This window comes from Odocoileus virginianus, chromosome 17 (assembly GCF_023699985.2).
Source record: "Odocoileus virginianus isolate 20LAN1187 ecotype Illinois chromosome 17, Ovbor_1.2, whole genome shotgun sequence".
Lineage (NCBI taxonomy): Eukaryota > Metazoa > Chordata > Mammalia > Artiodactyla > Cervidae > Odocoileus > Odocoileus virginianus.
The window spans coordinates 15,942,880-15,970,588 of record NC_069690.1 but is presented as its reverse complement, the minus strand read 5'-3'; the positions used below and the strand labels follow the sequence as shown (position 1 = coordinate 15,970,588).

Genomic DNA, 27,709 nt, shown 5'->3' with positions numbered 1-27,709 from the left:
TACCAAAAAATAAAAAGAGTTTTTCTTTTTGGATCACGAAAGAATACAGACACGTCTGGCTTTGTAAAATTACTGTCAGTCAGCGGGCATATGGGTTCCTGAAAAGTTGGGCAGAAATCACAATATTGTGGAAAGCATCCTCGAAAAGCATCCCACTCTACCTGGCAAGGCGCTTACTCCTCCTTCGGATCCTGCCTAAATGGCTCCTTCTTTAGAAAGCCTTTTCTGGATCCCCTCCAATGGAAGGAACAGATTTTAGTTGCATCTCTACCATGTGCCAATGTCTGAGCGACATTACATGTTATCGCAAACCATCCTCTCTACAACCCCGGAGATGGTAGCAGTGCTGTGTTATAGGTGAAGAAACCAAGGCTGCGAAGTGAAGAGGCTTATACGGGTTTTCAGAGCTCATGGGTGATGAAGCCAGAGGCTGAAACCCGGCCTGACTGATGCTAAAACTCATGCTCTGTTGAAACAGCTGCTGAGTTAGTTCTTCTGCTCGGAAGCTCCTTCCCTACAGACTTTGATCATAAGTCACATCCACTTTAAGCATTTGTTGACAGGTTCTTTCTTTCCATTTGGTGGGGATCTGATGCAGGCATCATCATGGCCTTCTTAGGCTCTAGTTTGCTTCTCCCATAGGAGGAATACAGGGAGTATTTGTGGAATGAAAGTAGGAATTGATGGGTATTCCCTGATGGTCCAGTGGTTAGGACTTGGCACTTTTACAGCCAGGGCCCAGGTTTGATCCCTGGTTGAGGAACTAAGATCCCACAAGCTGTGTGGTGCAGCCAAAAAAAAAAAAAAAAGTAGGAATTGATTATAGATTTCCTCAGAGATATCTAATCTGCAACAATTTTCAGTGTATCTGTAACTCTTTCCTAGATTTCTTTGTTTGCTTCCCATGGCTTTCTAGATAAATAATAAGGCCAGGCTCCTCTGTCGATGGGCTTCTCCAGGCAAGAATACTGGAGTGGGTTGCCACTCCCTTCTCCAGGAGATCTTCCCGACCCAGGGATTGAACCTGTGTTTCCTGCACTGCAGGAGAATTCTTTACTGAGCTACCAGGAAAGCCCAAATAATAAGGCCACCTCTGCTTTAAGAAGCCTAGCCTCCCCTCAAATTCTCTGAGGAGTAAACACATTCTGGAAAAGAATGGACATAAAGCTATAGAAAGATTGACTATAAGATCTTGACCCGAGATCCTCATTCACTGAAAATAGGACTTGGCCAACAACAGTTCTACTTATTTCCAACTTTCAGAAACATCACTTGAGACCACTGAACAGTAGACCAACACACAAATGCCCTCAACACACAAATGCCCTTGTTTCTTCTCTTGTTTCCCCATCACCATCCTTCCTATTCAGTCTTGGTCCTCCATCTTGGTAGGCATTCTCCATATAGTGGCTTTTTGCTATTGCCCATGGTGGGAAGATGAGGCAAGAAGTTTAGGCAGAAGCAAGGATGCTTCTGATTGTTAGGCTTCAGATTCCAGCCCATCCCAAGCCTTTCAGTGGATCTACTCACAATAATAACCATGTTAGGAGTAATTGCCAATATTTATTGAGCACCTTTTATATGCCAGGCCCTAGGTAGTTTCCGGGCTTCCCTGGTGGCTCAGATGGTAAAGAGACGCAGGTTCAATTCCTGGGTTGGGAAGATCCCCTGGAGAAGGGAATGGCTATCCACTCCAGTAGTCATGCCTGGAGAATTCCATGGACAGAGAAGCCTGGCAGGCTACAGTTCGTGGGGTCGCAAAGAGTCAGACACAACTGGAGTGACAGCACTCATGCAATCTCTTCTAACTTCATTTCGTGAGTAAGGTAATGGAAGCCAAGCTGTTAGGAGATTTTGCCTTAGTCACAGAGCTGCAAAATGGTCGAGGTGGTATTTGAATCCAAGCAGCCTGACCGACTCCAGAACTGCAAGTGTAACTACTCTGTAACAACGCTTTACCTTGGAGCATCCCAGCATCACCCGTCCCCATCCAACCACCTCTGAGTCACCCAACTGTTTTGCCCAGTGTTCTTCGCCCTGGTCCTTATTTCAGCTTTACCTTCGGCACAGGCTTAGAAATGCTTCTCTGTTTGTCTTAGAGGCTCTGTTTCAGAATCTGGTTGTACTTTTGTTTGAGTTCTACACGCGTTTCTGGATAATAGACCCCGCCCCCAGCCCCATGTCTCCATCAGGAGAGGGTGATCAGACTCCACCTGTTAAGGAAGCAAAATTCTCTGGCATGCAGCCAGTTTTCCTAATGAGGTGCACGTCTCTTGCAAGAGGTAGTTTGCTAGCTATAGTGTTAGCCGCCAGAGCTCAGTGAAGTCCCCCATCTATCCCAGGTCTCACTGAGGAGGAGGGGGAGTGCTGTCTGAGTGACAGTGACCAGGTGGGCAGTGGGGAGCATTGCACTGCATTCATTCCTGCTGGGTCCCTCCCCTCTGCTAGACCCTCTGTTCCCAGCATGCTCTGAACGAAGGCAGTGCGTCTTGGGGAAATTCAACATCCTTTCCTGGGACCCGGTGCTGACCAGGTGGGCAGAGGGAATGGTTTCATTTGAAATCCCCCTTCATTCCCCCACCTCCTTCTCCATCTACCGGGCCAGGAATCACAAGTCCTTGGTAGCGATTTCGGGCTGGCTGATTTTACAGGGAAAATTTCTACTGGAAACCATGATGGGGAGGACTCATTCAGCTATTTGGGGGACCCTGTGATGTTTAGAAACTGTGCTTCTTTTAAGTCTTTATTGAATTTGTTACAGTATTGGTTCTTTTTGTTTGTGTTCTGGTTTTTGGGCTTGCAGCATGTAGAATCTTAATTCCTGGACCAGGAATGGAACCCATGCCCCGAGCACTGGAAGGCCAAGTCTTAGCCACTGGACAGCTAGGGAAGCCCCTAGAAACCATGCTTCTTGAAGCCTCTGGCTATAGGCCAGAATCCCATCTCCAGACGACATCCAGGCATATTTACTGAGCCCATGTGTGGGGAGTTTTGTGAAGTGACCAGCCTGCAGACTCACATGGTCATGCGGAGCTGAGGACCCTACCAGGCAAGTCTGATTGGCTAAATGCTCTGCTCCTTCGGGTCTCTGTGGGCAAACTGTGAGGTCGCCAGGGCGTACCCTGTTTCACGCCTGGATATACTTCAGCAACATAGAGCCTCTTTGGGGAGTTCTGGCTGACTGAGGGAAAAAGACATATCCCTTTGTTGGCAAGCATCTGGCCAATTCATAGGCTAGGAGCTGGAAGAGACTTCACTGGGGCTCAGTGGTGAAGAATCCACCTGCTGATGCAGGAGTCATGAGTTTGATCCCCAATCTGGGAAGATTCCACATGTCTCAGAGCAAGTAAGCCCGTGTGCCACCAGTACTGAGCCTGAGCTCTAGACCCCGGGAGCCGAAACTACTGAGCCTGCATGCCCTAGAGCCTGTGCTCTGCGGCAAGAGAAGCCCTCCCATCACAGCTAGAGAGTGGTCCCGCTCGCTGCAACTAGAGGAAGCCTGCACAGCCATGAAGACCCAGTGCGGTCAAAAATAACAAATAAAATTATTTTTAAAAATTAAAAAAAAAAAGACTTCATTGGGATTACCATTAGCCAGAGGTCATCTGCATCACAGTGCCAGGCAACCCAGCAGAACCTGAATTCGGACCCCTGACCCAGCACACAGTGGAAGTGAGCTCTTGGATAAGTCATTTATTTTGTCAGCACTTTAGTTCCATTGTCTGTAAAATAAGGCTAATACTAATAATAGCTGACACTCAGAGAGCTACTTACCACAGCACTCTTTGTATAGATAAGATCATTACTGCCTTTCACTGACCCTATTGTATTAGTTTCCTGGAGCTGATGTAACAAATCAGCCCAAGTTTATTGTCTCAAAGTTCTGGAGACCAAAAGTCTGAAATCTAGCTGGCTGATTTTTTATTAAAAAAAAGAAAACATTTATTTATGTATTTATTTTTGGCTCTGCCGGGTCTTCATTGCCGCACAGGCTTTTCTCTAGTTGCAGCGAGTGGGGGCTACTCTCTAGCTGAGATGCACGGGTTTCTCATAGCAGGGGGATTCTCCTGTTGCAGACCACGGGCTCCAGGGTGCACTGTCTTCAGTAGTTTCGGCTCCTGGTCTCCAGAGCACAGGCTCAATAGGTGTGATGCACGAGCTTAGTTGCTCCTCAGCATGTGGGATCCTCCCAGATCAGAGATGGAACCTGAGTCTCCTGCACTGGGAGGTGGATTCTTTACCACTGAGCCACCAGGGAAGCCACTGTAGCCAGCGCACCTTTGGCTGGGCTGCGCTCCCTTGGAGGGAGGTAGGGAGAATCCATCTCTACCTCCTCCAGCTGTTGATGGCTCCCAGCATTCCTCAGCCTCCACAACCCTCTCCCCTGCATCTCACATCCTACTTCCCTTCCTCTCGAGGATACCAACCACTGGATTTAGGATTTACCCTAAATCCAGGATGATATCATGCTGAGATCCTTAACTCATTCATATCGTCAAAGACTCTATTTTCATATATTCGTGGCTACCAGGGATTAGGACTTGGAGATATCTTTTGGGATACGATTCAACTCACGGCACCTAGGACAAAGGGATCTCTCTGATGCCCATTTTACAGATGAGGAGACCAATTAAGGTCACACAGTGAGTAAGTAATGGATTTGAAATGCAAACCCATGTGGTCTGACTTCAGAACTTGTTTTTTATTTAAGTTTTTTTTTTAAAACGTACCATTTTAAAAGTCTTTATTGAATTTGTTACAATATTACTTCTGCCTTGTGTTTTGAATATTTGGCCTTGAGGCATGTGGGAGCTTAGCTCCCAGACAAGAGATTGAACCCACACCCCCTGCATTGGAAGGCAAAGTCTTAACCACTGGATGACCAGGGAAGAACCTAGAGCTCATTTTAGGAAATCATTACACTAGACAAATAGTGAGTAGAGTTCTAGATGCTAGAGATGCAATAGTACAAAAAAAGAAAAGAGGAAAAAAAAAAGACCCTGAAACTTTTCTTGGAACAGCAAGCAGGCCAGTGTGGCTGAAGTGGAGACAGTGACAGAATTTATAGAACTTTCTAGTGACTTCGATGTTCAACTCACATGAGATGGGAAACTCACAGAGGGTTTTGAGGGAAGAAGTGACAGCATCTGCCTCGTGTCTTTAAAGGACTCCAGAGAGACCAGTGGGTTAAGAAGTGACTATTGTGGGTCTGAGGCATAAACAAGAAGACAGCTGGAAGGTCCAGGCAAGAGATGAGGATGCCCAGAGTAGGGAGACAGTGGTGGTAGAGAAGTGGTCAGATTCTGTGCATATTTTGATGCAACAGCCAATAGAATTTGCTGGCGGGTTGGATGTGGGCTTTGTTAAAAAAAACAAAGGATGCCCAGATTTTTGACCTGAGCACCTGGAAAGCTAGAGCTACCCTTTATTCCTGTTTCTCCTGCAGGATTCTTTTAACAATCAAATGTAGTAACAAGCGGGAAAATGCTGTCCTGAAGCTCTGCCAAGTACCTTTGCTGGTGGTGGTGGTTATTATTATTTGTTCTGCAATTTAAAACTTTTTCCAGCTCCAGGTTGCCAGGAGGTGTCAGACTGGGCTGAACCACTGTCAAGCAAATCACTGTCTGAATTACAAGAGAATATAATTATATGACTGTAATTTTAAATTGTCCTTTTTAAGTACCTCACTCTCTTCCCTGCCTGTGCTCTGCATATTTGAGATTCGAGAAGTTGCTCTCCTTCATAATGGACAAGACAATATCAATATAGGCAGAGACAAAGGAAACAGCAGCAATTTGGAAATTATCTCCTTCAGATCCTTATCATTCTCTCCTGAGACTCTGGACGTAAATGGAACCACTGCAAGCTTTTTGCTCTTCCAAGTGTGAAGTACACAGTGACTGCCTACTGTTCTAGAAGCGATAAATTCCTTCCCTCCCAACTTGCCCAGGTTTCTAGCAGCATTCTTATCAATGTGACAGTTTTCTGTTGACTTTTTTATTAATGGAGAGTAGTGTTCCATATTTGATCCATGAGTGTACCGGTGAATTTCCATTGCTTCTTCAGTTCCTTCATTCAGACATTTCACAATGCTTATTAACACGAAGCTATTATTTTCATCATCCCTATTTTATAGATAAAGAAACGGACATTCAGAGATGTGAAACTAACATGCTCAAGGCCACACAGCTAATAAGAGCAAGGCCTGGATACGAAGACCAAGGACCTCTTCACTCCAAAACGTGACCACCATACTAAGTAGTGGGTTTTCAAAGTAACGGGGTTTTACTGAAACCAACCTTATTTCCCACCCCCACCTCACCCTTTGCAAAACATTTTTTTATTAACCTTAGCGAAATGTCACAACCATAGAGTGATTTTAATGAAAAACAGTTTTATTACTTGAAAATGTTATATAAATGATCAACTAAGATATAATAGAGTGCAAATAGTGAATATGAAGGGAGTTAATGAAAAAATTACAATTCATAATAAGCCTGTGGAATGCAGTGTGTATCATAAACATGAAAGACCTTTAACATTACAATAATTAATTGCAAAACTCAGAAGTCACTGATGCATGAAAGGAATGCTTAATTTGAAAGCCCTTACTTTTAGAAGAAGGATACTGATTTTAAATGGATTTCCCATACCTACTGAGACACCCAAAGTTCTCAGAAGTACAGGTAATTTCAAATGATTTACTTAAAAAAAAAAAAAGACCACAGACACTGGATCTGCTTTTATATCAAAGTCTGAATGAATGGGACTCAAATTAAGAAGCACTTATTGGATCCTTAATAATCTTCCATCAGTGGCCCTTCATGAAGCCCTGGTTGGAGCAGTGATGGAACAACAGGGCACCATCCACACTCTCCTGATATGTTTTCCTGGGACTTGTATCAGATTTTAACATTTGCATTCTAACTACATATATTTAGTTGCTGTTGTTGTTGTATAAGTTGCTAAGTCATGTCCAACTCTCTTCGACCCCATCGACGGTCGCCTGGCAGACTCCTCTGCCCACGGGATTTCCCAGATGAGAACACTGGAGTGGGTTGCCATTTCCTTCTCCAGGGGATCTTCCCCACCCAGGGACTGAACCCCTGTCTCCTGCATTGGCAGGTGGATTCTTTACTGTGAGCCACCAAAGGAAGCCACTGGTACTTTGCAAAATTATCATCTGTTAGAGACAGAAGGGAGCCTACAGTTTTGGAGTCAAGACCTGCCAATGGAGTCCTGGCTGTCACCTTGCTGTGTAAATTTTGGGCACACCCTTAAACATTCTGAGCTGCAGTTTCTTCATCAAATTGAGATGATAAAATATTAAGTGAAGTAAGTCAGACAGAGAAAGACAAGTATCGTATAATATCACTCATATGCTGAATTTAAGTTAAATAAAAAAGAAAAGAAAACAAATGAACTTATTTACAAAACAAACAAACCTATGGTTGACAAAGGGGAAACATGGGTGGGTGAGAGGAGATAAGTCAGAAGCCTGGGATGAACATATACACATATACACTGTGTATACACACATAAGCTGTGTATACATACATACACTGATAAATATAAGATAGATAACCAACAATGACCTACTGCACAGCGCAGGGAACTCTATTCAGTATTCTGTGATAACCTCTATGAGTAAAGAACCTAAAAGAGAATGAATATATGTACACGTAGGGCTTCTCTGCTGGCTCAGATGGAAAGAACCTGCCTGCAATGTGGGAGACCAGGGTTCGATCCCTAGGTCAGGAAGATCCTTTGGAGAAGGGACTGGCTACCCGCTCCAGTATTCTTGCCTGGAGAATTCCATGGACAGAGGAGCATGGAGGGCTACAGTCCATGGGCTCCAGAGTTGGACACGACTGAGCGATGAAAGTTCAAATTTCATATGTACATGTATAACTGAATCACTCTGCTGCACATGTGAAGCTAACACAACGTTGTAAATCAACTACACTCCAATTAAAAAAAGATGCTCACGATGATGTCTGTGTCATAGGGCTATTTTGAGGATTTGAGCTTTGTATCTGAAATGCTGACTATGGTAACTGGCATATTACACAGTGCTGAGTTAAAGGAATCTCTCACTGTAATTGAGCCATACCACCCAATTCCTTTACTCTAAAGAGGGGAAACCAAAATATCAGGAGGTTAAGGTGACTTGCCCAAGTCTACCTGGCTATTTAGTGACAAGATGATGTAAAAGCAGAAGCAAGGTGTCCTGCCTCCAACTCAATACCTCATCAACCATTATGTTAACACTGAACAACATCTCCTCCTACATAGCCATCATAAAAGCTCTCCACCTGGAACATGCCAGTCTAGAAAGCCTGTGAGAAGATCTGCTGGGAGTGGGAAAGTCATGAATGCCCCCAAATTTCCTTAAAATGCTGCCGTCTGAGACTTCAGAGGGAAGGACAGGTTCCCTAGTTGTTTGGCTTTGACCTATGTCTTTGCAAAACTTTCTCCCACGGCATGTGGTCTGTTCCCAAATGTGTCAGATTTCTGGTCCTCTGCATTCTTCATAATCAGTGTCCCGATACCCTACCTGCTCCTGATTATCCTGGCATTTGTGTCTTTTTGCTTTTTCTGACCCCTTTTAATTTTTGTTGTTGTTGCCATCTTATTGGGAGGATAGTTTCTTTACAAAGTTATATAACAAAGTGAATAGGTTGTCATTGTTGTTGCTTAGTCGCTCACTCATGTCCATCTCTTTGCGATCCCAGAAACTGTAGACCACCAGGCTCCTCTCTCTCTCCTCTCCTCTCCTGGGATTTCCCGGCAAGATCACTGGAGTGGGTTGCCGCTTCCTCCTTCAGCGGATCTTCTCGGCTCAGGGATTGAACCTTGACGCCAGGTCTCCTGCACTGCAGGCGGATTCTTTACCACTGAGGCACCAAGGAAGCCCAAATTAGCTGTATGTATACACACATCCGGGCTTCCCACATGGTACGGTAAAGAATCCACCTGCCAATGCAGGAGACACAAGAAATGTCGATTCAACCCCCCGGGTCAGGAGGATCCCCTGGAGCAGGCAGTGGCAACCCACTCTGGTATTCTTGCCTGGAAAATTCCGTGGACAGAGGAACAGGGCGGGCTACAGTCCATGGGGTTGCAGAGTCGGACATGACTGATCACACCTGTATGCATGTATATGTCCCTTCCCTCCTGGACCTCCCTCCCACGCCCACCCTCTCCCACCCACCCAGGTCACCCCAGAGCATAGAGCTGAGCTCCGTTGCTGTGCGCCAGGTTCCCACTAGGTACCTGTCTTACACACGGCAATTTACACGCGTCAATCCCAGTCTCCCTGTTCATTCCTCCCTCTCCCCCTGCATCCACATGCCTGTTCTCTATGTCAGCATCTCTTTCCCTGCCCTGCAAGGTTCATCTGTACCATTTTTCTAGATTCCCCATATATGCGTTAATACCAACATCTGAAATTTCTCCCGAGGTCCATCCTTGACTCCCTTCCCTTGCCCCCCACCCTTTTACACACCTCCCTGCATTCCATCTATCTTTGTCCTCTTTGTGGCAAGTACCCAGCACCACCAGCAGACCTGCTAATCCTAAGCATTGGCCTATGTCATCTGTGGCCTTGCTGGGTTTGTTCCAATTCAACAGTATCAGACAATGAAAGGCAGTCCTATTTCAAACAGAGAGTATTAAGCTTCCAGCACTAATTACCCCCAGAAAGTAGTATAGATTTATATCAAATTTAGCACCTGCTTAATGTAAGCAAATGTGTTAAATTCATGAGACTTGGAATCTTCATTAAATATCTCAGAAGCAATCACCTCCCACCACTCCTTTTGCGGTATTAATAAAAGAAATTTGCCTCCAAGATTTATTCAATTCCAATCCTCTGGCATCTTCTCCGGAATCTCTTATTAAAGCAAAACAAAGCAACAATAATAAGAGAAGTCTAACCGGAAATCAAACTGATCATGCCTGTCTGTAATGTTGCCCCGTGGCATTTGTAAAAATTGACTCTGTGAGTTTGAAATATCTCCTTCCTAGGGCAGTATGTTGTTTTTCAGTTTTTGATTGAGTTCTGTTTGCTTGTTTCACCATCTCCTTCATGACATGGATCTTGACGGTTCGAAGGGATAATATATTCTCTAGAAATCCAGCACCCTGTCCATCCTCTTGGATGACTGAGGAAGTGGCGGGGGTGGGGGGTTGCTGCACATAGAAAAACTATCCCAGTCTGCCTCAAACAGTACACTGTTTAGTTTGCATAAGAGCCTAGAATGCTTTTCAGACACTGGACAACAGTCAGCACAGGATGGGGCTCCCTGAGAGAAGGGCAGCCAACAAAGTGAGCCCCACAGTTGCTCTGTCTGCTTCCAGGAGAGCTTCTGCAAGACTGCAGGACAAGGAAGGATAACCTGAGCAGAGGCTGGCAGCCTTCCTGAGTTGAGGTGACAGAGTTGAAAATTCAGGAGTTCCAAATGGCTAGAATTCATGGGGTAGAATATCTAAGGGATAGAGTTGTATGAAGAAAGAGTTCCGGAGATCTGCAGAAAGTCTCCCTGGAGTCTTCGGTGAGAACTGATGAGTGCTTGTGTATAATGAAACAACCAAGGCTGACAGAATCCCCAGAGACCAAACAGGGCCAGGGACGTCACATGTTTCTATTAGCCAGAGTGCAACAGCTTTGCAATATGCCAGGCTTCAAGCAGACTCCTCAGAAAGGCATTTCTTCAGTAGTGGAGACAAATTAGCCACAGACTAGGGTTGTCTTGACCCACCTAATAAAGCTTAAAAGCAAGCTTCTGAAATAGGGGTTGTCAAACATTTTCTGTGAAGGGCCAGATAGTAAATATTTTAGGCTCTATGGGCCATATGGTTTCTGTCTCAGTGACTTAAGTTTCCTGTTTTTATACAAAAGTAGCCACATATAAATGAATAAATGAGTGAATGGAGCTAGTGATTGTAATCCATTAAAACTTCATTTACAAAAACAGAGAGTGGGCTGGATTTTGCATGCAGAATATAGTTGGCTGATCCCTGTTCTAAAGCATTGAAATCGTCTCTGAATAATTTGACAGCATCCCAGAACAAAGCCTCTCAAAATTGAAAGGAATTGAAAACCAACAGCAAACAGCAGAAAATTCATAATGTCTAACATCCAATCAAAACTGATAAGGCATACAAAGAAACAGAGAATTACCATCCATAATAATGAGAAAAACCAATCAATGAAACAGATCCCAAAGTGAAAAAGATGATCAGATTAGTAGACAAGGACATCAAGACAGCTGATATAAGTATAGACCGTGTTCAAGAATATAGGGGAAAATTGAGCATGAAAAGAAGAGACAGGAATGATATCAACAAGATTCAAGGCAAAATTTTAGAGATGAGAAGTATAATATCTTCAGTGAAAAATACATTGGTGGACTTCACCGCAGAGTAGGTAGCACAGAAGAAAAGATCATGGAACCTGATGGATGACACAGCAACAGAAACTGTCCAGAATGAAACACAGAGAGAAAAGCAAAATAAAGCTATTGGAGTACCAGTGCACTGTGGTAAGGCATCAAATGACCTCATATTCGTGGAACTGGAGTAATAGAAGAAGGGAGAAAAGAAAAAAATATTTGAAGAAATAAGTGAAAGTTGCCGAGTTGTGTCTGACTCTTTGTGACCCCATGGACTATACAGTCCATGGGATTCTCCAGGCCAGAATACTGGAGTGGGTAGCCTTTCCCTTCTCCAGGGGATCTTCCCAACCCAGGGATCGAACCCAGGTCTCCTGCATTGCAGGCGGATTCTTTACCAGCTGAGGCACCAGGGAAGCCCTTGAAGAAATAAAGGCCAGAATTTTTTTTAAAAGTTTGATGAAAATGATAAATCCAAAGATGCAACTGAGAAATCCATAGATGTAAATAAATCAATGAACAGCAAATGTAAGGAACACAGAAAACTACATCAAAGCACACCGTTATCAAATTATTGGAAAGCAGTGATAAAGAGAAAAATCTCAAGTCAGAGAAAAAGACACATTGTACACAGAGAAACAGATATAAAAACAAAAGCAGATGTCTCAGAAACAATGAAAGCCAGAAGACAGTGGAGTGGTATCTTTAAAGTATTGAAAAAGAATAACCGTTGACCTAGAGTTCTATACCTAGTGAAATGTATTTCAGAAACAAAGGTAAACCAAAGATTTTTTTTCAAACATACAAAGAGTGACAGAATTCATCACTAGCAGACAACTACCAAGTGAAATGGTAAAGTAAGTCCTTTAAGCAGAAAATAAAATGATACCAGATGGATATGTGAATTTATATAAGGAATATGTGAGTAAATATAAAATATTCTTTCTTATTTAAAAACTTTGAAAAATGATATTTAACGTGTAAAAAAATGATGTATTGTGGGGTTTACAGCACATGTAGCAGAAAAATACGTGACAAAAATAGCAGTAAGGTGGGGTGGGGAAGATGTACGTATACTTTTGTAAGTTTCTTTTATTTGGTATGAAGTGATAAAATATTTGCTTGAAGATAGATTGCGATGTTAAAGATTTATATTGTAACTCTAGAGTTGCGGTTCCAGGGTTGCCTATCCTGGGGATATTTGTCACAATGGAGGGAGGTCTTCTTGGCATCCAGCGAGTAGAGGTTAGGGATACCGCTAAATATTTCACCAGGGTGCCCAGGACAGCATCCTGTAACAAACCATTATCTAACCTCAAATCCTAATAGTGTCAGAGTTGAGAAACCCTGTTCAAGAGTACTCACCAAAGACAGTAAACAAAGAGACAGAACTAGGAAGCCAACAAAGGAGAGGAACATGGGATCAAAAAAAATGATCAATCAAAAAGAAGACCAGACGAGTAGGAAAACAGAACAAAGACTAGAGGGGCAAATAGACAATAAATAGCAAGCTAACAGACTGAAAACCCAGTCGTGTCAAAAACCAGATTACATCAAACCGTCTCGACATCTCGGTTAAAGGCAGAGATGGTCAGATTGGGTATTAACAAAGCAAGACCCAACTATACGCTGTTCACAAAAACAACTTGAAACATAAAGACAAAGACGAAAGTATATAAAAAGGGAAACCATGCTAATTCTAATAAAAAGACACTAGAGTGGCTTTATTACTATCAGATAAAGTAAATCTCAGAGCAAAGAATATTATCAGGGACAAAAAGGTTCACTTCACAATGGTAAAGGGGTCAATTCACCCAAAGGTGAATTATAATAATAAGTATTTATGCATTTAATGGCAGAGCTTCCAAACACATGAAGCAAAAACAGATAGAATTGAAAGTAGAAATAGATGTAACTATAGTTACAGCTGGGAGCATCAAAACTCTATTACTAATGCATACAATATGTAGACAGAAAATTAGTAAGGGTATAGAAGACTTTAATAATAATGGAGAAAGAGTGAATGATTTTCCCCTAAAGAATCACTTCTCAGTCTTTTGGTTAAGATCAAGTGTAGTATCTGTTCTTATCAGATTTTCCCCTGAAGATCAAACACAAGACAAGAATATGTGCACTTACCACTTCTATTAAGCATCGTATTGGAGGTCCTAGCCCGTGCAATGAGATAAGAAACAAAAAGGCATATCAACTGGAAAGGAAAAAGTAACACCAACTTTAGTCACAGAGAAAACAATAATCTATGTAAGAGATTGTAAGGAATTTGCAAAAAAAGAAAGCTACCAGAACCAATAAGTGTGTCTAGTTGATACATACAACAATATGGAGAGGTTTAAAAGTTATTATGCCTGGTTAAAATCAGACAAGAAGAGAACATATTGTCAGCCTCCACTTCCATAAAATTCTAGAAAATTAAAACTAAAGGAGAGTGACAGAAACCAGATCAATTGCTCCCTATGGATGGAGACGGAAGGAGGGAAAGGGATTACAAAAAAGACGTGAGGGGATAGAAATGTTTGTTTTCTTGATTGTGTTGATGGGTTTCAGGCGTCTTTGTCAAAACTCATCAGATTGAGCATTTTAAATATGTGCATATTATTGTGCAGTGATCATCTCTCAATAAAGTTGGAAAAGATGCTAAAAGAAGAGGAAGGGGAAAGAAGAAGGGGAGGAGAGAGGAGGTGGGGGGGTGGGTAGAAGGAGGTAGAGATGGAGAGGAAGCATGAAGAGAAGGAAGAGGAGGAAGGGAGGTTGCCGGCCACCTAGAGATAGTACGGGCAACACCCCAAGGCCTCCGTCCACGCTGCCGCTCACAGCGCTGCTTTCTCAGAACTCAGGCTGTCTCCCTGCATAGCTGCTGATGATCAGTGTTCCTAACGTCCTTGCTTACATTTGCAGGAAGGAGAAACACGCTCCCCAAGTTTCCTTTTCAGACAGAAAACACTTGCCCAGCAAAGTACTCCTTATATCTCTTTGGCCAGAACAGTGCTACATGCCTTTTCCTGAACCTTTGATTTAAAAGGGGGTTTGCATGTCGAGGAATTAATCCCAGAGGTCGCTGCAGTGATCTTCCTCAGATATTTTTCTCCTCACCATGAAAGACAGTTCTTTTTCCTTCTGTCTGTCTCCTTCCTCTTCTTCATCTTGTTTTTCTTCTTCCTCTTCTTCTCCTTCCACTTCTCCCCTCCCCACCTCCCACCTCCTCCTCCTCTTTCCATTCCTCCTCCTCCTCCCCCTTCTTCTCCCCTTCCCCTTCTTAATAAAGACATTTCATAGGTCACATTAATTCACAGACTTAAAATAGTATTTAGATATATTTATGAAAGATGAAGCTATAAGTGGGGACAAGAGATGGGTTTGCTCTGTTACTAAGGTGACATTCACTGAGGACCATCTATATGCCCTGGGGTCTCTAGGATGGGCAGGGACCAGAGACATACTGCTGCTCCTAGACCCTCAGCTCCAAGTCCCTCTGACTTTTATTGTACAGCAAATCCATACTCCATCCAGCTCTATGATGGTACGGTGTGTGATTTGATTTCAAGAGGCAAAAACGGGAAGGCTGCCTCTGGGGCTATTTCTCATAAATACATAGATATTAATATTTTACATGTTAAAAACAGTGCCAAATTTTCTAAGTGACATGGTCCTAGATAATAAAGCAGATAAATTAAAATTTAATAACACATTTTTTTTGGGGGGGGCATGTGATTCACTATAGCTATTTCTGGACTGAATGGAAAAAAAACCTTGCACATAGGGTATTTTTCATTTGTTCTGAATTGGCCCTTGTCCAAGAAGCACTGCTCACCACAGTGGGCTACAGGGCAGGGATTTGCTGACCAACTGGAGAGTTCACCGCGGTTTTCAGGGAACTGTTTAACCTACTTGAAAGAACTAACTCTTTGGAAAGTCCATTTACATGTTAATGTTCTAATTACAAAGATGTTTTATCTGCTCATTCAATGAGGGGAAACCCTACTTAACTCTACTTAGAATCTTTTGTTAACACTTGATAAGTGTTGGAAGGAGTAAAACTTTCCCCAGGATGAATCTGGAGATAAGCGACTTAGTTTGCAGTGGGTCCCATTTTGGATAGTATGCAACACTCTAACACTCTTCTTCCCCAGCTGATTGTCTGAGCGACTTTGTGCCCACAGGTGCTGGGCTAAAGATGCTCTGAGTCTGTGCTTGCCCTGGGCCACTGGGGTGACCAGACCCTACAGAGTCCCACTCATATACCTCCTGGAGCCTTCACTTTCCTGAATGTGGCTCCTGGCCCGGTGCACTGTCAGTCCCAACTGCTAGCCTCTGCCATAGGCTCTCCTCTGCCTGTTGAATCTGCAACCACGACGTGGGAGCTGGAGGTACCAGGGAATTTACATCTCCTTGAAGAGCAGCCCTTAACCAATGACAGACAGATGCAAGGTGTGTAAATACCCCGGCTCCCGTGTGTGGTCATGGATCAACGCTGAGGTGTGCTCTTGACCAGGTGTGATCCTCTCTTGTGGAGAACAGAAGACCTGGAGATCCAATGCAGAGACTCTGCCAGGGTTGAGGCTCTGCATTTCTGACAAGTTCCTTGGTGATGCTGTTGGTCCTCCATGCTTGGAGTCTCACCGGTCTACGCTGTTTCCAGGACCGACTGAAGTTTCCTTCTCAGGGACTTTGGTTGCCTTACTTGGCTTAGTCATCTTCACGGTTTCCCTATTCACTATTGATTTTTCCTGGGAGTACTTCCTAATAAATCACTTTCACACGAATCCCTGTCTCACGATCTGCTTCTGGGGATCCTACCCTAAGGCAATAGAAAATAAGCATGTTGGCAGGTGGAGGATGCTAGTTAAGACGCTCTGTGACAGAGTCTATTCAGATCGCAGGCATACCACAAAATTCTCAAGCCTCCTGACTTTTGCTTATGCTGGTCCATAAAGCTGGAATTATTGCTTCCACTTCTCTGCACATTCCTCATTTTTCAAGACTCTAAAGCCAACCATGCATAAGTGTGTGCTAAGTCACTTCAATCGTGTCCAATTCTTCGTGACCCTATGGACGGTAGCCCACCAGGCTCCTCTGTTCATGGGGATTCTCCAGGCAAGAATATTGGAGTGGCTTGCTGTGCCCTCCTCCAGGGGGTCTTCCCCACCCAGGGATTGAACTGGTGTCTCTTCTGTCTCCTGCATTGGCAGGTGGGTTCTTTATCCCTAGCACCAACTGGGAAGCCCAAAGCCAACTTAACCATGAAGCTATCTTTGATCTCTAGAGTCCGAATCAGCCCTTCCTCCCCTTGCGTTTTCCCATTTTGTTGCTCATGCCTTGGTTTCCTCCTCCAATCAATGGGTTTATTGATACTTGCCCTTATTACTCTCACAGAATGGTTGCAACAAACAAATGAGAGGAGAGATGTGAAATTCCTCACCAAGCTGAAAAGGTCTGTATGAGTGCCAGCTGCAATGATGATGACTATTATGTGGGAAAAAAATACAGCACCTGTTCCGTATGCAGCGTTTTTCTAAAATAGTTTTTGTTTTGGGGATCTATATATGAAAATTTAGATTTATAGCACTGGTAAGTAGAGAACATATTTTTTATGTACAAACTTAAGCCTTAAAGTTTCCAGATTGCGGCACAAATCTGTTACTTGGGAGCTCCCGCTGCTAACTTCTAATACTGTATTCTCAACCTATTACATTCTGCAAAACCAAGACCAAGGTCAAAGGAGGCCAGGTTCTAGGGTAGGATATGGGGTGAAGTCCAGCTTCTGGGATGTCTCAGTGGGGTTCCTGAGGACCATCAACTTTCTCCCCATCCACACACCAAGCTGCAAAGCTGATCACAGTAGGCTGAGCAGAGAACTTTGGGGAAAGACAAAAAGCTACTGTTTGCCACTTCTTCAGGAATGATGACAGCACCCAGGCAGAAATATCTGGAGCTTAGCGGGATGTGTGAAGACCGGACTGAGCAAGAGAGGTAGGAGGTAGGAAGACGAGTGTGGGAACAAGCTAAGTCGGGTTCCGGGCTCGACAAATTATTATTCAGCCAGCTTGCCTGCGTTGTGACATATTATTTATTAAAATGGAAAGGAAATTTAAAAAATGAGATATCAGCCTCATCCTCAACCTTCCTGAGCATAGGCAGTTGGCACAAAGCAGCCTCTGCACGGGATAAAAAACCCCAGATGATGGGGATGTGGGGGAGGAAAACTCAGAGAGCCTGTTTAGAATCATAGAGATGCAGGTATAAGTGTAGCTTTGACACCTAGCCTCTGCATGACGTTGGGACACTTCTCTACCCTCTCTAGACCTCAGTGTTCTTACTGTAGAATGGGGATAATCATATAGGAAAGAGTCACTTTCAGGATTAAGTAGAGTATGGATGGAAAAGCACTGTGCCGAAAACTTCGTAAGATTATGACTATTATTACCAGCGATGATCATGATGGTGGTTGGGTTGATGTCTTACAGTAGTTAAAGTTTTTTCCAATCCACTACAGTAAAAGGTTATGGGTCTTCAGCTTTTTTTTTTTTTTAAACTTTAAGAAATGAACCCTGTCCTCAAGGTTTGCAGGCTGTCAGGGTAGACAGATTTATAATCCAATCATTAAAATATATTATTTTCCAGAGAACACCTGTGATCATCTTTACTGTACAGAAGGGGAACTGAAAATCAGAAAATTAAATGACTTGCCCAAGGTCATGCAGCTAGGAGGAAGGAGGGTCATAGCTCTAGCCCAACTGTCTGACCCTACACTACACCCGAGGATGGTTGCCCTCACCTCACTTCTGGGACACAGTGAGCGGACTTGGAGGTCAATGGTCTGGAATGGACGAGGGATTGGAGGAAGACAAATGATATGAATCCTGCCAAAACCTTATTGCATAGGATAACAAATCGCAAATGATGGCAACGGTATAGGTATTTAAATACCTACTATAATCCATGAGATGAAGCAATATTCTGGAGAGGAGGAAGCTGCCCTGATCTCATTTGGGGCACTGGGGTGTGGTATCCTGCCTGGGACTCCCAGCTGCCCAATATCAGGCGCCTAAGGAGAGAAAGCACGGTCCAGATTGTCACCTACCCACACACATCTTTAGCCACACTGCTTTCCTTGGGCAGGGATGTCCTCCCTGAGGATTAAAGGAGAGACTCCTGCACTTGTGGCCAGGCTTCCCGGGTTGGGGGGGGGGGGTGGTGGTCCTGGCACTGCTGCTTACCTGCTGGGGGAGTTTGGGCAGTCACTGGATTCTTCTAAGCCTCAGTTTCCTCCTTTGTAAAAATGTGGCACTTACACATGCCCTACCTCACCCCTCAAATAGCACACCTGCCGTGTGCCAGGTATCTTGCTGGGCACTTTACATATTTCAAAGGGATTAGGAAGCAATGAGGCACAGGATGGATGTTCCCGGAAAGTTACAAGCAGCACTAGCAGCTCATTTTATCATTTCTTTTCCATAATTCCTTCTTCATCCTTATTTTACAAACGGGGAAACTGCTACTTGGAGAAGGTTAAATAATGAAATCGAGGTCACAGAGCTATTGAGAGTTAGATCTCAGATACAAATCCTGACTTTAAATCTGTGCTCTTTCCACTAGGCTATGCCACTTGCTTAAAAGCGCATGAGATGATGACGATGATTATCACTGATGGAAGAAGAATGTCAGTGTTATCCACAGCAAGAGATGCTCCAGTTCTTTCCATCCATTGAGAAGTGTAAAAATATATGGTGAGGCCCACAGGGCATCCCTGGAGCTATCTGCCAGGGCCTCCCCAAAGCCCAGGCAGGAGGGGGAGCTGGCTGAAGGGTATAAATAGAATTGCAAATGGCCCCTCTCTGTGGAAACAATGGGCCCATGTCAGAAGCAATAAGCTCCAAGTGCAAAGAGGCCCTGGCTGCCCTGGGTCCTGGCCCCATTCATCCTGCTTACGTCTCATTAGGAAACACCATCGCCCTTGGTGGCAGCACCTGAGGTCACAAACAACTCCAGTGATAACAGTGCTCCTTCGGGCTGGAGATGGCAAGGAACTGAGGCTAAAATCCAGTCCTGGCAGGTGGGAAGTGGTTAGATATAAATATTTTGAGACAACAAATACGATTCAGGAGGCTACTTGGAACGCATTGACACCTCCCAGGGCTCCCGGCGGCATGATGCACAGATGGCAGTAGAAATCACCACCTCGGCGTTAGAACACATGCTCTAAGTCACCTGGAGGGAGCTGTCCCCTGCAGGGACGCATGTCCGAGTCCTCCGTAGAAAGCTGGCGGGTGGGGTGGGGAGCGCTAGGGTGATAGGGTGGGGACAAGAGTGAATAGCAGCCTATCACTTCACCTTTCTGAGCCTCAGATTCTTTATCTATAACATGGCTGGAGAGTGAAAGTAACAGTGAGCAGGAGACCGACTTGTTGTTTAGCGGCTAAGTCGGGTCTGACTCTTTTGGCGACACCATGGATGGTAGCCCACCAGGCTCCTCTGTCCATGGGATTTCCCAGGCAAGAATACGGGAGTGGGTTGCCATTTCCTTCTCCAGGGGATCTTCCCGACCCAGGGATCAGACCCATATCTCCTGCTTTGGCAGACGGATTCTTTACCTCCAAGCCATCTGGGAAGCCCCAAGAGACAGACTAGAAGGTCTTAGATTGCCTAGCTCTCTCCCGGCTCTAACCCCGTGGCATTCTGGGAATCCATATCTACCATTTGGATTTGATGTTTTGCTTATTGAGATAATTCAGCCCAATGGTTCAGCACCTGGCCTCTGGAGCCAGACATCCTGGGTTCAAGCATCAGCTCTGCCACCGGAGTTGCTCTGGGCCCTGCATTCACAGAGTGCTTCTCTGGCTCTTTTCCATCTGTGTCCTTCCCTACAGGGGCCAAGAGGATGTGTCCACCTGGAACCTGTGTTTCTCATCCTAGAACACACTCTGGGTCCCTGGAACCAAGGATCTCTCTGCCTGAATGACCCCTTGTCAGCTTTCCCAGGACCTAGGACTCCCTCAGCTATGGGTCCATCCTCCAGAGAGTGGACCACTATTGGTGTGCACACCTCCTCCTCCTGGGGGCCGTTTGCAGGGGAAAGTTGAAAACTCGGATGTGTGTGGGCTGGGGTGACCACACGCACAGGTGAACAGTCCCTCAAAGTTTAAGACAGAGCTGAGAATAGGAAGGGAACGAAGGTGAGCAGTGGGTCAGGGACGGCTCTTCTGGGGCTAAATCCTGGTCTGGACTCTAAGGAATGTGACAAATCTGAATTCAAATTGGGCTTCACAAAGAGACGCCTGTACCCCAGTGTTCACTGTGGCACTGTTTACAACAGCCAGGATATGGGAGCAACCTAAATGTCCATCAGCAGAAGATGGATAGAGAAGATGTGTACATATACACCGTGGAATATTACTTAGTCATAAAAAGGAATTAAATCGCATCATTTGTAGTGATGTGGATGGACCTAGACACTGTGATACAGAGTGAAATCAGAGAGAAAAACCAATGTATATTAATGCACATACACGGAATCTAGAAAAACGGTACAGATGAACCCATCTGCAGGGTAGGAATAGAGATGCAGTCTTAGAGAATGGACTTGCGGACATGGGGTGGGGAAGGGGAAGGTGGGAAAGTAGCATGACATATATACACTACCATGTGTCAAACAGACAGCTAGTGGGAGGCTGCCGTATACCACAGGGAGCTCAGCTTGGTGTCCTGTGATGACCTAGAGGGTGGGAGTGGGCTCAAGAGGGAGTGACATACACATACACATCGCTGATTCACTTTGCTGGACAACAGAAACTAACACAACATCTTAAACCAATTATACTCCAATAGAATTTGTAAAAGAATTAAAGATGTTTAAAAAAAAACAAATTGGGCTTGGCAGTCATTATACGGGTAGACTTGTCAAATAGGATGAGAGAACATACTTTATTTAACAATTTGTGGGCTGGATTCTTAACTTTCGAATATTTGATATGTGGTCAGTGGATCTCCATATGCTCTTGCCCTGAGCCCCATACAAGTTAACAGGGAGCCTAGACCCTGGGACCATTGCTTAACATTTCAGTACTAGGTTTTCCCCTCTGTAAAGCAGAAATAATATCAGAACTAACCTCACTGGAAGGACTGAGGCTGAAGCTGAAGCTCCAATACTTTGGCCACCTGATGGGAAGAGCTGACTCATTGGAAAAGACCCTGATGCTGGGAAAGATGGAGGGCAGGAAGAGAAGCGGGTAGCAGAAGATGAGATCGTTAAACAGTATCATCAACTAGATGGACACGAATTTGAGAAAATTCTAGGTGATAGTGGAGGACAGAGAAGCCTGGTGCGCTGCAGTCCATGGGGTCACGAAGAGTCAGACGCAGCGACTGGACAGCAACAAGCCTCATAGAAATGTTATACAGGCTGATGAGCTGGTACATGGAAACGAGCATTCTGCCCAGAGTATGGTGAGCATTCAAAATGTGAGCTGTTGTTATTTTTCCACCATCGGGTATAGGGTCCTACCCACCATGCTCTGCAGAGTTCTGGTCCCCCGTCAAGGCTTTACTTTGTCATCCCATCCTGCCACCTGCCACAATAACCAGATAACAACTCTGCCTGGCATAGTGCTACCTCTAGAGGTCACCTTCAGCCTGGGTGACAACCCCCCTCCAAGTCCCCCAGCCTGGAAGAACCTCCCCCAACCTCTCCTCAAAGCTCACATCCCAGGGAACAAAAGACCCATCACCTGCATGGCTCAAGTTAGTGGGGCAAAACTGAAACAGGCGTATAAAAGCTTCTTGAAATGTCACCACCCCAGCGAGGGAAAGACGCATGGGGAGACAAAATGAACAATCCCTCTTCTAAAGAGCAAATAAATAAGCCTGAAATACAGGTGCCAGCCCTCGGCCATGTCATTAACCATCCTGCTTAGAGACCTGACTGGTGATAACAAAGCGAGTAGGAAGGATTGCTCTTTCAATTTAACTTCACTATCATTAAAAAGCCTTCTGTAGTTCCTCTGATACGCTTATTTTATTTTTCTGGCATCACGCCAGCCAAAAGCAGGATAAATGATAAGTCTGTTAACGAACACCTCAGTTAATTTTATGGCAGAGAGAGCAGAGGGAATGGGTGGGACCCTCCCCACATTGTGGGCTCAGAACCACTCTGAGCATCAAACATTTATTAAGGACCAATCATAAAAGCCTCCATGATGGGGTAATGGCTCATTCTAAATCCTTCCTGATAATAAAATGAGCACTGATTGCAAAGACAATATTTAAACGCTATCCACAGTATGTCAAGGAAAGGACAAGGTGGATGAGGCATGAGAAACACTTAGCCAACTTGTTTAATCATCAGGCGTCCTGCTCTGGACAGGTGGGGGGATATTCACCAGGAAATGTGTTATCGAAGGAGGCACCTCCAGACCTAGGTTCAAATCCTGTCTCCCCATATTGGTACGAGTGACTTTGGACTTGATACATAACCTCTGTGAGGCTTTGCTGTCTATTTGCAGGGCAGCAATGGAGACGCAGACATAAGGAACAGACTTGTGGATATAGTGGGGGAAGGAGAGGGTGGAGTGACTTGAGAGAGTAATTGAAACATAAACATCACCATATGTAAAACAGAGAGCCAGTGGGAATGCGCTGTAAGACGCAGGGAGCTCAAACCTGGTGCTCTGTGATGATCTAGAGGGTGGGATGGCGAGGGAGGTGGGAGGGAGGTTCAAGAGGGTGGGGACATATGTAGACCGGTGGCTGATTCATGTTGACGTGTGGCAAAAACCAGCACTATATAGTAAAGCCTCCAATTAAAAATAAATACATTAAAAACATGGAGACATTCATACTTCTCTTGTGTGGTGGTTTGGGGGGCTAAAAGGATGAGGTGCATAAAATGATTGGCAGCATCGATACATCTGAAGCTCCCGTCCTCCTTCCTTGAGCTGGAATGTGGTGGTCCTGATCCGGGAAAGCAGCCCTTTAGCTTCAGGGCAGGTACTGTGCCATGAACAAAGGAACAGGCTCAGAAACTGGAACTTGTCTCCCTGGCAGAGAACTGCTTCACTGAGGTACACTGACCATCATAACTGACCTGGATACACGTTACACGAACCAGCTTCCGATTGCTCACGAAGTGAACCTAGGATGATGTGCCCGTGAGCGTGGTCGTCCAGTGGGCCTTCCTTCTTGACCACACTCCCCAGCACCGCACCCAAGACCTGTCTCCCGCTCCCCCGCCTCACTGCCCCGCGCCCATCCCGCACTCTTCCCATTCCACCCCAGCGCTCTGTGCCGCCTTCCTGTCTTTTATCTGCTGTTTCCTCTTCCGGGAGAACCTTTCCACCCTCTCTGCCTAAAGGACTTCTTCTACCCTTAGAGGGCGCTCAAGGGTTTTCTTCCGCAAGGATGCCTTCCTTGACATCCCCAGCCCACTCAGGGTTCGCCTTCCCTCTGATCCACGCGCTTTCCTCCGCTGGCAATGACCATCCTGCTTGGATGTTGCGTCCTCTCCTTTGCTGGGCCTTACAGAGAGTCTCATCTCCGCGTGTGAAGCAGTCATTGCGGTTCCGGGCACAGAGGCAACAAAACTCTTGTTGAAAGCGTCTTCACTCTCACTCCCTAGGGAATCCTGTCCAATCTCAGAGACTTAAAAACTATTACAGTCACCATGGAGAACAGCATGCGCCTGCTAAGTGGCTTCAGCTGTGTCCGACTCTTACCAACTACAGCCCGCCAGGTGCCTGTGTCCATGGGATTCTCCAGATAAGAATGCTGGAGTGGGTTGCGTGCCCTCCTCCAGGGGATTTTCCTGGCCTAGGGGTCGAACCCATAGCTTTTACGTCTCTTGCACTGGCGGACGGGTTCTTTACTGCTAGTGCCACCTGGAAAGCCTGGAGAACAGTATGAAAGTTCCTTAAAAAACTAAAAATAGAACTACCATATGACGGAGCAATTTCACTCCTGGGCACATACCCAGAGAAAACCATAATTACAAAAGACACATGCACCCCAATGCTGATTACTGCACAATTTATAATAGCCAGGACATGGGAGCAACCTAAACATGCGTCAACAGAGGAATGGATAAAGAAGATAGATCACATATATACAATGGAGTATTACCCAGCTATAAAAAGAATGAAATAAGGCCATGTGCAGCAGTAGGGATAGACCTAGAGGCGATCATACCAAGTAAAGTAAGTCAGACAATGACAAATATATGATATCACTTATAGGTAGAATTATACAAATATTATTTGCATTATACAAATTAAAATATGCAAATGAATCTATCTGCAAAACAGAAACAGGCATAGAAATTAAATTTATGGTTATCAAATGGGGAAAGGGAGGGAGAGAGGGACAAACTGGGAGCATGTGATTACAAACCTCATTGCAACCCCTTCGACTATAGCCTGCCAGGCTCCTCTGTCCATTGGGATTCTCCAGGCAAGAATACTGGAGATCCCCTTCTCCAGGGGATCTTCCCAACCCAGGGATCAAGGCCATATCTCCTACATCGTGGGCTCTGATTCTTTACCATCTGAGCCCTGAAAGAAGCACCCAGATACAAACTACTATACATAAAATAGATAAATAATAAGGATTTACTATATAGCACAGGGAACCACATTCAGTATCTTATAATAACTTGTTATGGAAAATAATCTAGAAATAGACATATATGTGTATATATATGGAATCACTTTGCTGTACAACTGAAACTAACACAATATTGTAAATCAAATATACGTTAAAAGAAAAAAAAGAAAAACTCTCTATATGCCGGGTTTTGGAGGGAGATAATGGGCTGCTTGGGCTTTCCAGGTGGCCCAGTGGTTAAAGAATCTGCCAGCAACGTAGGAGACGTGGGTTCAATCCCTGGGTTGGGAAGATCCCCTGGAGAAGGGCACTGCAGCCCACTCCAGTATTCTTGCCTGCAGAATCCCATGGACAGAGGAGCCTGGTGGGCTACAGTCCATAGAGTCACAAAGAGTCGGACACGACTGAAGCTGCTGAGCGTGCATGCACACACAATGGGCTGACTGGTGCCACAAGGCTGCTAGAAGCAGGAACGGTTTTTACTCTAAGGAATCTTCTAAAGAGGATTTCAGAGCATGAATAAATTAAATGTGAGATGGAGGCAGTACGTATGGGGCCCGGACACCTCACCCACCCTGAGAAGTTGGTTTCCATACCCTAGGTTCATTTCCACCCAGGGTATGGCCAGCAGGTCTGTGCCTCCTTTGGGGCCCAGCGCGGGGTGAAGCTGGGCTCTAGCTGAACTTGGCAAAATGTAAAATGAGCTATGCACACAGAGCTAATTCCATTCCTCCATTAACATATATATTAAAAAAAAAACAGATAAGTGTGTCTGTGGAAAGAAAATGTGACTTTAAGATATAATTGCGGTTTCACTGTTCTTATAATACCTTCCTAAATAATGCTGTTATCAAAATTTCTCCTCCCTGTTTTATTGAGCTTAATCCTGGTATGTGTGGCTTGATCCCTGAAGCCTTCCCAGGACGGGTAGCACTTCAAAAGCCAGAGAGAAAGCAGGCAAGGAACAGCCCACTGTGAGTTGGCGCATCATGTGGTGCCTGCCCCAGTGAGCTCAGAATCTTCACAGATGCTAATGAGAGAACTCATGGGGCTTCTTTGGGCCAAAGAGCCAGGAAAGACAACTGTTAGGAAGAGCCAAGGCCAGAGGGCCTAAAGGACCACTGTTCGGCAGCTGGAGCAGCTGGGCACTGATGCCACAGGATGGAGGATGAGGAGCTAATTCCTCGGGCAGAGCTCAGGGGACAAGAGAGAACATCTGGAAAAAAAGCCCTTCTGATGCAGCGGTTTGGCATCAGGGCTTTAGGCCTGGGCATCTCGTCTCAGCCCCCCTTTTGCCATCTTCTCTGACTTGTCCATGGAGGCAGTGGTCCTCCAACCTCTGGGTACCCACAGCCCCTTCCTTACCTGGCACTCCCTCAGCATATACATCACGGTACGGTAGAAGCGATGGTTTCCAAGTCTTCTTCTCGAGGTTGAAAGCAGCATGAAAGCAGGGACCACATTCAATGGGTTTTCATAGCCCCAAACTCAGAGGGTAAATAATCTGCCTGCAATGCAGGAGACACAGGTTCAATCCCTGGGTCGGGAAGATTCCCTGAAGAAGGAAATGGCAACCCACTCCAGTATTCTTGCCCAGAGAATCCTATGAACAGAGGGATACTCCCTGGCAGACTACAGTCCATTGGGTTGCAAAGAGTGGGACATGACTGAGCAACTAATACTTAAAGCTTTGCCCAATGTCTGACACATATTGTATATATATATATATATATACACACACACACACATGTGCATGTACTTATATATTTACATGTGTATGTATACTTACATGTTTTATATAAGCTTATATATTTTATATATAAGGCGTATGTTTATTATAAAGCACATATACTTATATATGTATAACTATACATATGTTTGTGTACACATACTGTATATGTGTCGATGTATGTATCCACATGCCTTCTAAAATCATATTTTCTGGTTCTTCCAGGTAACAAACCCTCTGATCCAGCCAGACCCCAAGTCTCATCCTGGGTCCTGCCCACATGGCCAGAGGATTTAACTGGAGCCACAGGAGAGGAAAGTGGAGGTCCCTGGACCGATGTGGACAGCCCTTCCTTTCTCTCTCTGAGTGCCCACTCCTGGCTCAAAGGAGGGCCTCCCACAGCACTTTGGCCTCTGGGGAAGGTGAGCTGAGGGCAGGGGTACCCATTCCCCACCCCTTCTTAATTCTGCCCAATTGGAGAGAAGAGGCCCATCTGATGGGCAGGGCCTCTTTCCTCAGGGGGACTCAGGTATGTTGGGAGTGGGCCATGGCCTCTGCCTGCCTTTGTTCTTTCTGGGGACCTGCCCTGCACCATAGGACTTGCTCCTATGTCCCCAGTCATGCAGGCTGAGCTCCTTAGGGTGGGATCCAGACTGGGAGAGGCTTGATACTCTCCCTGCGTGTGTGGGGCCAGCAGGGGTTGGTCTGGCTTTCATGGTTTGCTCAACTGGCCAAGGCAGGTGTCAAGGTCTGAGTTAGTGTGGAGGGTTATTAAACCCTCATTTCAGCCTCAGGAAAGACATGTTACCCCATCTGGCTCATGCCAGAGAGCCCTGCATTTGGGGCGGTATTATGAACATCTGCCTTGAATCAAGTTGATATTTTACTGGCATTTGGCTGGTGATCCTTGTGTTGGTCAGACCTGGAGAGGAGGTAGGAAGAGATGTGGGTCCCCTCACCTCTGAGAGCTAGGCTG

The 27,709-nt window shown here is 45.1% G+C and overlaps 1 protein-coding gene, 1 non-coding gene and 1 pseudogene across 4 annotated transcripts in view; 2 read left to right on the top strand and 1 right to left on the bottom strand.

Annotated features, from left to right (window-relative positions):
• Positions 1-27,709, bottom strand: part of ASIC2 (acid sensing ion channel subunit 2) — a 1,193,713-nt gene that overhangs the window by 159,037 nt on the left and 1,006,967 nt on the right. The gene's annotated exons all lie outside the window — the stretch shown is intronic.
• On the top strand, positions 692-763 carry TRNAK-UUU (transfer RNA lysine (anticodon UUU)). The gene has a single exon. It is a non-coding gene; the product is annotated as a tRNA-Lys (tRNA).
• LOC139039338 (U2 spliceosomal RNA) lies at positions 13,438-13,540 on the top strand (annotated as a pseudogene).